Raw genomic sequence first — 12,519 nt, 5'->3', positions numbered from 1 at the left:
GCAAAAATGGTTTAAAGGGGAAATGATAAAATTAAAATTTACATGCAGTTAAAGCAGATTACATTACTGTTTATTTTCAGGTGGAAATTAAAATACATATACATATGTTTGTACTAGCATTTCTTACAGCTTAGTCTGGAAAGTTTTGATAGATTCTGTTATGTGAAGCAAACAATCGCCAATCAACCTTTTGCAACTTCCAGCAATTAGTTTATTAATTCTAAACTTGGCACGGAAAAAAACTCAATTATCATTCAGTGGCATTCGGACGTACATATATGTGTACATATATTCCCATGCTGACAACTCTTTAATTATTGCATATGAAATCCCTGCTAAATTTCATGTCATAGCAATTCAATTAATTCGCAATTTATCAAAATACTCGTACCCGTACCCGCACCAGTGCCCAGTGCCCAGTGTCAGTGCTTGTGATTTGGATTGTCAGTGTGGATGGAGGCTATTCGGATATTCGGGCAGTCCAACATATTTCATTTGTCCACCACAAACAACAACTGAACTCGGATCTGCGGGGTGGGTTGTGGGTGGGAAGGCGTGGGCCGCGAGGCGTCAAGCGAAAAATAATCGATGATGTGCCTGGGCACAATGCAAACATTGAATCAAAGTCAAATAGCATTAAACTTTTTGAACTGTGTGGGGAGCGAAAAGAAACCAAAAAAAAAATGTGAAATAATAATAAAAGTTTGCTCTCTCCTTGGAAGAGGCGTGAAAAATACACATACACCCAAAAAAATGGGGAGATTCCCCCTCACAGTAGGATTCGTTGTGGATTGGGACATTGCAGTTTTTTGTTCTCCTTTTGGTGTGTGCTTTTTTTTTTAAAGGAATGAGCGCAACGTAGCGCAAATATTTGACAAATCCCGCGAAAAGTCTGCTTATGTTGTCACCTCGGTGGCATCCTCTCTGTGCTCTGCCATGGCTGTTGCAGGGGGCACACTGGTACGGGCACTGGCCCAGTGCCAGTCATACTGATTAGGATTTTCCGGAAGCTTTTTGGCTGCCGGGGCGACAGTTGCGTTGCCCCGTGGATAAGTTTAAGTGCTCGACAATGTCCTACCGTGCCATGCTATGCCACGCCATGCGGGCCATTTGCATGCGAAAATCAAAAACTAAATTTGCATTCACATATCGAGGGTGTAGTTTATATTTCGCACCTAACCTTTAGCTTACTTTTGCTCGTGCCCCTCTCCCACCCCTTTTAGCATTGCAGTTTTCATTTGGTTTGTTGTTTATGCAATTTTCGAGCTACCTGGTGCTACCTGAATGCCAAAGGAAAACCAATGCCCAGACGCGCTCTGCTAACGAGTGCAGGCGCGTGTCTGTATCTTGTGGATGCGCCTCACCTGAGCACCGATCCATACGAACGTAAATGCGCCAATTTGTATGCAGGCAGCATTAATCGGGTAATCCGGCAGCAATGCATTGCACACGCGAGTCGGAGATGGGGAGATGGGGAGACGGGGAGAAGGGAGCACTGCCAGGCCCAGAGTCAGAGAAGGAACCAACCCCAGAGTCTGGCCAGAGCCAGAGTCAGAGACAGAGCCAGAGTCGGGCCAAAAGTTACGTGAGATGTGGAATTGTATGAAATTGATTTGCAATCGATAAATGCGCGAATATTGCCAAGCAGCTTCAGCTTCGACTTGGCCAGTGCCAAAGCAGCTCTTGGCCACATTTCGTTAGCCATTTGCCGCCTTCTTACGGCTTGTACAAGACTTGTATTGTATTTGGTATGCGATGCCGCCCCGAGACATGCAATACATAAGTAATGCTTTATGCATAAATATCTTCATCATTTGACCCTGAATCTGCCTGAGAACATCTCAATTTAAACGTTGAAGAATTGTGAATTAAGTTTTCAAGGAGGAATTTACATATATGTATCTGCTTTTTATGTGCCTGACTAACTCTTATATAACCAACACAAATTAGAATCAAATGGCTGCCAAAAATGAGCCCCAAATTGTGAGTGGAACAAATGTAGAACATTTCATGTCGGGGCACATTATGCACATTGAATTTCATATTTTTCATTTAATTTCTGTAATTATATTTTGGAAGAGCAATTCTGATGTGTTTCATGTGACACTCATTAAATATTCAACTGCCTGCTGTACAAGATATAATTTCAAAATTCCAGCTACACATATTCGAGAGCCTCGTTCAGATAGACCAACGGACGGACGGACGGACAGACAGTTGATCTAAATTGAATGTGATTTAATTGTGGGTTAATAGATACAGACGCAGACACAGACGAATGTGAATCTAGTTCTAAAAAATAAGCAAAATACATACGGGTATAATATTGCACGTAAAGTGTTTTCCAATTTGTTTCTACCAACTGTAAATCGTTGCACTTACTACAAATCTTTTTTTCTTCTTTCAAATGCAATTGTGTGTACCTGTCTGTATATGTGTGTGTGTGTGTGTGTTCGTGCTCGCTTTGTGATGCAAAAATTGAAAAATCAAACACAAGGAAAACCACTCGAGATTTAGCAGCAACAGTCAGAGTCACAACCAGAGCCACAACCAGAGCCGGAGCCAGCAGTAGCCAGTAGCCATTGACAAGGTCAGCACTTTGGCTTTTATTTGGGGCCTGGCGGTTGTCGCATTCTAAGCAAATCGTCGCTGGATCGTTCAGAGAGTGCTATGGCATCGTTGAGCGAACGAACGTGAAACGTTGGCTGAATTGTCGAATCGTGGCCCGCCCGCCCCGGTCCGGCCGTAATATTAATCTTAGTTGGATGAATGCTGGCTGGCTGGCTAGCTGACTGGCTTCTTGTTAGATGTGGCGTTGTTTTTGCGGTTGGCAACTTTGGCAGTAACAAGTGTTTAATTGCAATAAATGCACCTGAATGCCTTGACTGTGTGTGCCTCGTCTCTCTCAGCTTGAGCTTGAGCTTGGGCCTGCCTCTGCCTCTGCCTGTGGGTCTGGGCTTGTGTGTGTTTGGGCTTGGGTTTGGGTTTTTGGGCAAGGCATTCTGGTTCTGCCACTAACTTCTGAATGAATGAAGAGCCAGAACCAGCTGGTCACTTCTTGGCCATTGCCAAGCGAAAGGTTAAAGCCATTTCGATTGGCCAGACGTGGTCTAAACGGCGCACGTATTATTGCCAACGTTTTCGCTTTTCTTTGCGGCTATTTCTGTTCGCTTTTGGCCAAATGTTTGTCAACATTGCGGCCCAATTAAGACCGGCCCATAACGCCATAGCGCTGCCCTGCACATTTACCGATTAAATCGGGGCCCTGTACATCCTGCAACGGCCTTTTAATTATGCATGTCGCTATGAAACCATCATGGACGGCTAAGCGAAAAGGTTTGCCGAGCCAAAAGGTCTGCCGGTTTGCTCTGCCATCACAGCCAACTGGGTCATTACCATGGCCTGGCATGGCCCGGCCTAGATCTCCGGCCAAGTGCTTGCTGCTGGTCCGATAAGCCAACGTTGCTGCCGCCTACAACGCCAACATCGCTCAGATGTGGCCGTAAAAGACTTACTTTAACAGGTTATAAAGCAAGTGAATTGTCTTCAATGTAATGTGCCATAAAGACATAAATTAGAGTTTGGCCAAGAGCAGACGAGGTGGCCTAGACCAGGCAGATGCCCGGCTCTTGTTTAGAGGGTTCACATTATGGAGTGCCACTTAACCTTCAATCAGGCAGAAGGTCTCTGCAGTATGGGTTATATTTTGGGGGGCTAAAAAGAGATTGGTATCACAGGAGATTCTTTCAGGCATCAGCCAGAACTAGCATTCAATTCAATATCATTTAGATGCTCGCTTATTTCATTAGATCTCGAAATAAATCGATTCATTGAGCGCTAACTTTTGTAGTTGCGTTTCCTTCTTGAGTTTCGGCAAGTCATCGGGCCAAGCCAAGTGGCCGCAGCCATGCCACATGGAACAATGATTTGCATGATTTGGCAGGCAATAAACTGTAAGATGTGGCATTCAATTTCAATCGGAAATCACGCATGCCACACACAGTAGTCACAGCACAGTAGTCGAGTCGGTGGCTCAAGTTGCTTGCCACTTCCTAAAGCGATCATGCGGAACCGCCTACTCCTCCGTCTCTGTTTCCGTCTCATCGCTTCCTCGACTCTCCTCATTGAATGAGAGAGTCGAGTCGATTCGATTCGAAGTCAGAGTGCGTGAAAATGAGTAATAAAGGAAACATTGCCACAAATTGATGCACTACGCAGTGCTACCTTTAATTAAATTATTAATTATGTACCTTAATGAATGCATAATTGAATAATAAACTACGTGCAAACGCCTCCGCACCGCCCCAATGCATTGGTAGGGGCTGCCTGCCCCCGCCTCTACCCTATGTGGCTGTGGAATGGAGTCAGTGGAATTATTCGGTTTTTTTTTTGTTGCTGTTTTTTTTGCCCCTGTTAACCTTTTAACTTTTGTTCAGGACCTGACCGAACCAGACCAGACCGATCCGATGGGATACCCAGCCGATTCGAGCCGAAGCGAACCAATGTTTCGCGTAGTAAACATAAGTTGGGGCTCATTAAGTAATCACATGGAATATTCCCGCAGCCAATTAAACCAGAAAGCCGCAACGTTGGCAGCCAGCAGATGCACAGGAAGGGCGGGACACGGACAGGGACAGGGGACAGGGGCAGGGGCAGGCATGCATCCACAACGAGATGGATAGACAACATCGCTCAGTGAAGGATACAGATACATATACTCGTGGAGATACTGTTACAGTTACAGATACAGAGGCATACAGACGCCCAGATACAATTAAATTCGATTCAGGAAGCATTTATGCAGTTTGCATATATTGTACGTTGCACATATATATGTATGTATGTATTTCGGTTTGCTTTTGACCAGTGAAAGGCACTCCATATACACACACACAGACACACAGCCAGACACACGTCATATGATGGAATGGAAAAAAACCTATAAAACTGCAACCGAATCTTCTTTGATGGGAAATTGTTTAAATGCATTGAAAATAAATAAAAGGAATTTCTTTGAAAGTTTAACTGATGCCAGGGATTACTTGAACTGAACTTTGATACTACTCAACCCAGGCAAGGGATCTGTGTCGGCATTAAGCTTCATAAATATAAATTATAAATATATACGAGTATATATAAATGTGCACCGGATTACATCGGCATTCCGTACATTTAACTCATTTTGTTTATATAAAAATGAATGAAACATTTTGTAAGTAGAACGATTTAAGCTCTGAATAGATACAGACGATTCTAGCCACGTATTGCTGCATGTTACGACAGAGAACTTGACAATGAGCTGACCAAACTAATTGGTATTCTACTTACAAAACAAATTAGATCATATTTGTATAGTTATAGAGCATTATTCAACACTAGCTAACAAATAATATACGAGCATGTAGATCTGATATAGATGAACTATAAAACATTAACAGCTTTGCTTTGAGCAGCTCCAACTTCTATTCTTAAATCAGTCTTGGAGATCCTTCTACTAGGAGACTCCGTGCACTACTTGCCAACACTCAAACCAACAGTGTTGGCTAACAGTTGAATAACTTTTCTAGTTAATTATCAAGGAAATGAAATGGAATATCTAAATACCCCCTAAATCATACAAAAACCAAATAAATTGTTACTCTATCGAGCTGTCATGAAACCCGTTTGGTAAAATATAAGTCCATGGCACACTTCCCCCTCCCAGTTGCCGCCACAAATATTATATCAAGTCGGAGAAAAGCCTACATCCTTTGTGTGTGTTGTTGGCGTTGCCAATGCTAATGTTGTGCATTTGTAATGAGGCAGCATTAGAGCAATCAGCTGGAATTGGTTGCGTTGGTTACCCGTTCCTGTGGCCTGGTGGCCTGGTGCCTGGTGCCTGGTGCCTAGTGCCCCACTGGCAGCTCCACTGCTCCTTACACCCCCTTTCTGGTGGTTGCACCACACTGGGCAATGCTGCAAAAACAATCCACAGACAATTTTCAGTGTTTCAATCAAACTGGTTTGACATCATTTCAGCAGCAGCAGCCCCACAAAATGTTGCCAATCGTAAAGACGGACAGACCGCGTCATGGGGGGACGGGATGGGACGGGTTTTCCAGACGTTGATAAACTGGCCAGCGCAGCGATACAATCCAATCCGTTCCCGTGTGCTGCCCCGAGTCCAGTGTCCATTCCACACGCAGTTCCAGTTGCAGTTGCACGAGTGCAAATGCTGCAGTGGCTAGAGTCTGGCTATTTAGCCTGGCGGGCATAAGCTATTTGTATCTCACAGATACTCCTGCACAGATACATGAAGCTTACGAAGCATTTTACATTGCTGCCTTACTTTGTGTCCGACTCGCTGGCTGACGCTGGCTGGCTGGCTGGCTGGCTGGCTGGGGGGGGGATTTTCGGTTTGTTTGCACAACTCATACGACAGTCGCTGGTAGTAGCTCCCCTCCCCTCCCCCCGCCCTGTACTGCCACTGACCCGCTGTCTCACTCACATTCGTATGTATCTCTTCCCAATTTCCAAAACCCGGCTAAGCGCGCTTTGTGTGCGCATTTTGGCCACACTGACCAAAACTAACTGGCCAGCAGAACACAGGGGGGGCTAAAAGGGGGCTACACAGCGGCAACTCTAGCTACCAACTGCGTGTAAGCCAACACAAGCCGCTGCTAACTTACCGCTCATAAACGGGAATCAATGGGCAGGGGACGGTGCAGTGGTTAGGGTCTCATATGAAAAGGTGAACCAGAATTTGTGCGCACTTCCTGTATTCCAGAACGATATTGAATTACTCACTTGCGGTGCCCCAGCCCTAACCTACAGTCAAGGTTACTTTCCGTTTCAGTTGTTTTAATTATAGAAAAATCTGTACACAGAATTTGTTCTGCCTGGCCTTGACATTGCCTTAACCTCAGTCGAAATGCAAGACAACTTTTAGATATTTAAATCGAAATCTTTATGTAAACGATATTCGATAAGTAACAGCCCCAAATGGCACTTGCTGATTCAGCGCTTATCAGTACTGATTCTTTCATTCTTACATTAACAAGAGGTGCCCACTTTTGAGGCCACTTTCCATTCGATCTGCTACCACTGTGACCTGACCATCCATCTTCTTCTTGGCTGCTTGGCCGCACACATTTGCGTGCTTCTTTTGTGCTTTAGTAATTTGTTTTAAATATTTGTTTAAAATATCGAAACGCACGTACGCTGGCAAGTTGTACGTGGTATCTAACAGATAGATGTGAAAATAAAAGTTGTTTGCACTGCCACGAGGTGTGGTGTTCGACTTGGTCTTGGTCTTGGCTTGGACAAGATTCTCATGGCAACTACCCAAAAAAGTACGGAAGGGAAATACGCGTAGTGAAATTCTGAGCCCAGAATGTGATGCTCATAGTTTGTGGCGTGGGCGAGGGCGGGTCCTAACGGGTTCCGCATACGTGCCCGGCCCCAACCAAAACCGATCGAGCCGTCCGCCGCCATCCACCGATCAGGCACTGAATTCATTCGGTACTCGAATCAATTCAAGTCGATTCACATTTGGGTGACATTGTTATGCATTACGCACCGCACGCCCTGTGTGCCAAGACGGCGAGACGTGTGTGCGAGTTTTGTTCCTGTGCGGCGGTTACCAATTGCGACCCAGTCCCAGTTCCAGTCCCAGTCCCAGTTTCGAAATCTTTCAACATTTTCGACACTATACGTGTGAGCATTCCACAGCCACGCGACCTTCCACATCGAATATAAAAACTTGATCAAAATGGAAATGGGAGGTTTAGAAAGTCGCCTTTTCTATGTGCTATTTGCTAATTTCCTATAATTATAATTAACATGGGGCTCAATTTTAAATGCCCTTCGATGCATGACCCCAGACTTTGCTGCGACTTGACGTAAGCTGTTTGCACCATATACTTATTGGTTAATTCTTGGCTACGGATTAGTCAACTGGCTGAGCGATTTGCTTGGAAATTAACTTTTACCTAAAGCTCTTCTCGCTTCGTCATAATTGATGCATACAACCGATTAAGCCATTACACAAGTGACGCCGCTGGCAGTGCTTTTCCAGAACAATTGCTGTAGCTGCCAGTACAGCAAGAACAGCCAGAGCTGGACGCGTGGAAATGCATAAGCTCCCCACCTCAATACAGAGACCCGTCCAAGCCAAAGCCGTAGCCAAAGCCATGGCCAGAGCGGATAACATGCCGATCATATCGATATGCAAAGTGCCTGGGGTCCACTGATTCCACTACGAGCAACCACAAAAAAAAACAAGATGGAATAAAATAATATAAAATGAAATAAAATAAAAATAAAATCAACACAAAAACAATAAAGGAAAGCACACCAAGGGGAGCACGAAGCTGGGAATACTCTTCAAGAGCGTGAGGTCCACCTCTCCTGCTTTCAGGGATGATTTTTTATGGGGACTATACAGATGTTAGACGAATGTTTTTACAGAACAGGCATCTGTTAGGTTTGTCTCAACGATACGATGATGATACCCTCTGCTAGAGTATCCATAGTAATGCATGCGGTCATACTCGCATCGCACTATATTGCGGACATGATGGAAAATCATAAAATCAAAGAGTGCAGAGAGGACCGCAAAAACCAGAGACCAGAGAGGGTGCCGCAGCCAGAGCTGAAGTGAGGGAAGAAGTACTCACTGTCATGGCATAGCAATGCATGTTGGCTTGGATATCGAATGAAAGGAGGTGCCAAGACAGCCAGAAATCAGTCGAATGCTTTAATGGCAGGCAGCATTTTACTATAAATACGACTATATATACTCGTACGTTATCTACATAACGTTTTTCCTTCTAAATTTGTTGTTGCTGCGCTGTCTTTGTTGTTCTGTTGATTTGCACAAACAAATTTTGTCAACAAGATTAATGCTAATTGAAGTTTTTCAACTCAACATCGGGGCAAGGCGAGACGAGACAGGGCAGGGCAAGGCATGGCAGGGCGCATCTCCATTCCCCCGAAGTCTTGTTCAATGAAAGTTTCGTTTCGCCTTCTGCGGAAGTTTGGCCAAGTGCGAAAAGTTATCAACCGAAACGACAACGACAACGACAATGGATGATGGAGCTAAAGCTAAGCCCAGAGCTGAATGCTGATGCGGATACTGCCACTGTTTGATGCTGATGATGATGATTAACTAGTTTCTGCGATGTTCATCATGACTTTTAATTGGTAAATTTCTTCGTCCAAGATTCTATTAATGGCCTCTATATATATATAACTGAACCAACGAACTAACATCCCATAAAAGTAACTGCTGCATCAGGCTGGTCTGCTTGCCAATTAACAACTCTTAAGTGCCTTAACATTGAACTTACTTATGGAATTGCTCTTGAATCGTTCGGTCAGTATCGTATCGTATATCAGTTTGCTTCAATTAACACTTCACAAACTCCGAGTCTTTTTGTGGTGGCCATTGGTGGTGTTTTGTGGCAGGTTTCGTCTGCGTGTGATCTTCAAGAAGTTTATGAAGTTTATGGAGAACATTGAAAGTGATTAGAGCTTTTGAGGCCGCTCTTAAGGTTGCATTTATTTAGATAGCCAAAGCGAAAAATTTCAATTTCAATGTTCACGCTTACGTTTACGAGAAGGTGTGAGGTTATACGTATTTATTGTGGAGCTTCTATAGGAATATTTTTAGCGTAAAAGTTATTAAGTGAATTTGCTAAATTTATTCGCCAAGGGTTATTCGAATCGCCAACTGTTAGGGGAATGAATTGATTCAGACAACGATATCTCAATCAATATTTATTCCCTACTTGTATGCAATTAATAATGTTATTAATAAACCGGATGCTTATACATACAACTGTACATATGAATAAACAAGGAAGTTTATGTCATGCCTGTACTTGTTCTGATCCATACCATATGTTACTCGTCTCATGGTAAAAAATTTCCACAGACTATAGTACGTAGCAAAATAAAGCTAGAATATATTAGCATTCATATGTTATTTACTTGTAATCGTTCTACACACACAATATGCAAACAATATGCATACAATATGCATTCATTGATATATTCAGTGCAAATTTCCCCCTGGCTTTACAATTCATAAAGTCTAAGCTTATTTATCAGGCTTTTTTTTTCAAACTAATCACAGGAAAAGCAGCTGCTCGAATGAGTGATGTTTGCCAACCCATCCACACAGCCACTTTCATTTTACCTCAAATGAATATTTGATTTAATCCGAAACACGTTCCATCGATTGCCTTAAATGGCCAACTAACGGTTAATCATTTTTGCAGTGATGTTTTTTAATTGGCTCTTTTTTCATCCGTGCAGCAAAAGAGGCTAACATTAAGGGCAGATAAGTGCTCGTTTTTTCAGCTCAAACGAATATTCGATAACACCTCAAAGTCATCAGCGCTGCATAAATGCACCATCAAGCACCATCGAGGGGCGCGAAGGGGTGGAAAAACTCTTCAAAAATTCACTCTGTGGATGCCCGTTTGGTGCGTTCGTTGAAATGAATGAATATTCGATAACTTTAAAATCAGATTTATAGCTGACGCGCATAAACGTTGAGTGCGAGGGCAGATAAAGTTAATATATATATCGGCTTTAAAAAGAAGGGTCGCCAAAGGCTGGCCACGTTCAGATTCAGAGTCAAGTGAGGGCGCCCCCCGTGGGGGACGAGTCTGTGTGGGGACCTTGTTCTGTCCGTGACTGTGACTGTGACCGTGTCCGTGTTCGCGTCCATGGCCATTTCCATTTCCATCTTCAATTGCATTTGGCTGGGGGATTCATTCAATTTCCATTCGTCATTCAATCGGGCATGCAATTCAGTTATGAAAACCGAATGCTGCGTATTTATTTATTTTTTTCCATATTCCCACGCACACGCACACTAGAACGAGTTCGAGTATATATTGGTGTACTCTCCTGCTATACGATTCTGTTACCGAGTATTTCCTACTCATAATACATATAAATTTGTTTTGCATTTATGAATATGTATCCCGTCATAGACTCATTTTGATGGTTTTTTGTTGCGCTCTTTTCTTTTCTTCTTTATGCCGATTGCTTTCCCTTTGATTGTTTTTTTGATTTTTTTGTTTTTTTTGGATTTTTTTTCTGACTGCAATCGATAAACAAGCGTGGGGGGCGTAAACGTGTGGCATATCTGTTTGGGTCCACTGCAGGCATCACGCGTTTGCCGAATACTTAGAGAGCGTAACGAATGTTTGGCCAACGCCAGCTCCAGCTCCCCATGTAATCGATTTAATCATAATCCGGCTTTTACTATTTATTGTTCTGAGTTACAGTATAAATACGAGTATGTATGCGGGTTGCATTAATACAAACACAAAATATTATGCCCCATACTCTATACTGGCTGCTATTTCAGCATAGAAACTGATGCTTGGGTGGGCTCCTCCTAGTCCAGGACCTTTGATACTCTTGCAGAGGATATACGAATTTTGCTAAGGGCTTTCCCTTTGTGAATGTACATATATTAATGTTCTATATTTGATCTATATTATAATAAAGGTTCCACAACGAATCCCCACCACATATTTACATACACATATGCACATACATATGTAGCTGTCATAAAGTATATATATATATATATTTCTTTTTGTTGTTTAGAAACGATCAATCTTAAAGGGTATTGTTATTTTCGTAGCCCAAAAAGTTAGTCGTTCCTTCTTGTTGTTAGCTGACTTTGGCTCCATTGGAGCATATTTATGGTTATAGTATGCATAACTGGAGGCCACCATAAAGTAATAATACGAAAGCGACCAGCGCTCCTCCCTCAAGCCCTTATTCATCCTCTATTCCAGCAGTGTTTCAGAACTATAGCTCTCTTGGCTAAAGGGGGTGGGTAGCAGGGTGTGTACAATCATTGATTTTGGTTCAACATAGTTTTTCTTATGCAAATACGCAAAAGCATTTTCCTTTCTCTTGCTCTCGGGCGTGTGTGGGTCGGGGGGTGTGGAAGAGGTACAGCCACTGGCCAGGATATTGAAAAATCCGGTTTATACTTAAGTATTTATTAAAAAATAAAAATGAAAAACAAACACACATTCGTAGCAGCAGCAAGGCGGCTTTAAATTGATCCGATCTGCATCTCAACAGAAATTGTTTCTGATTGAAAAAAAAACTACTTTATTTCAGTTTCGACCAGGTCAACACCCTCCAACATATACATCTCTTATCCCCCCCCACTGCCAGTACTGTGCGGTTTATTGCGTTATAATGTAGATAGCAGTGTGCGAATGGTCCCAAGTGGCTGGCCATAAACAAAAGCATTTGCCACTTGATATGCATAATCCACACCGAATTTTCATTGCATTTGCAGGAGGGTTTAACATTTTGTGGCTCGTATGAAAGTATAAAGCTATTCCAAATTAATTAAATTAAGATGAAAATAGTTTTAGTTCAGCGCAGCAACATTTCATATCAAGTTTTGTGACGCTGGGGGGAAAAGTTCGGGAAATATTTTCAAATGAGCCACTCATTTTCCACCCACTACATAAGCAATAATTTAATAACAAA

The 12,519-nt window shown here is 42.9% G+C and overlaps 1 protein-coding gene across 1 annotated transcript in view; it reads left to right on the top strand.

The window, feature by feature from the left end:
- The window catches only part of LOC111066912 (fatty acyl-CoA reductase wat), a 31,607-nt gene that overhangs the window by 1,352 nt on the left and 17,736 nt on the right, over positions 1-12,519 (top strand). The window lies entirely within an intron of this gene.

Source organism: Drosophila obscura, unplaced genomic scaffold (assembly GCF_018151105.1).
Source record: "Drosophila obscura isolate BZ-5 IFL unplaced genomic scaffold, ASM1815110v1 contig_150, whole genome shotgun sequence".
NCBI classification, from domain to species: domain Eukaryota; kingdom Metazoa; phylum Arthropoda; class Insecta; order Diptera; family Drosophilidae; genus Drosophila; species Drosophila obscura.
Note: the sequence above shows the minus strand (reverse complement) of the source record. Positions and strands in the feature narration are given on the sequence as shown.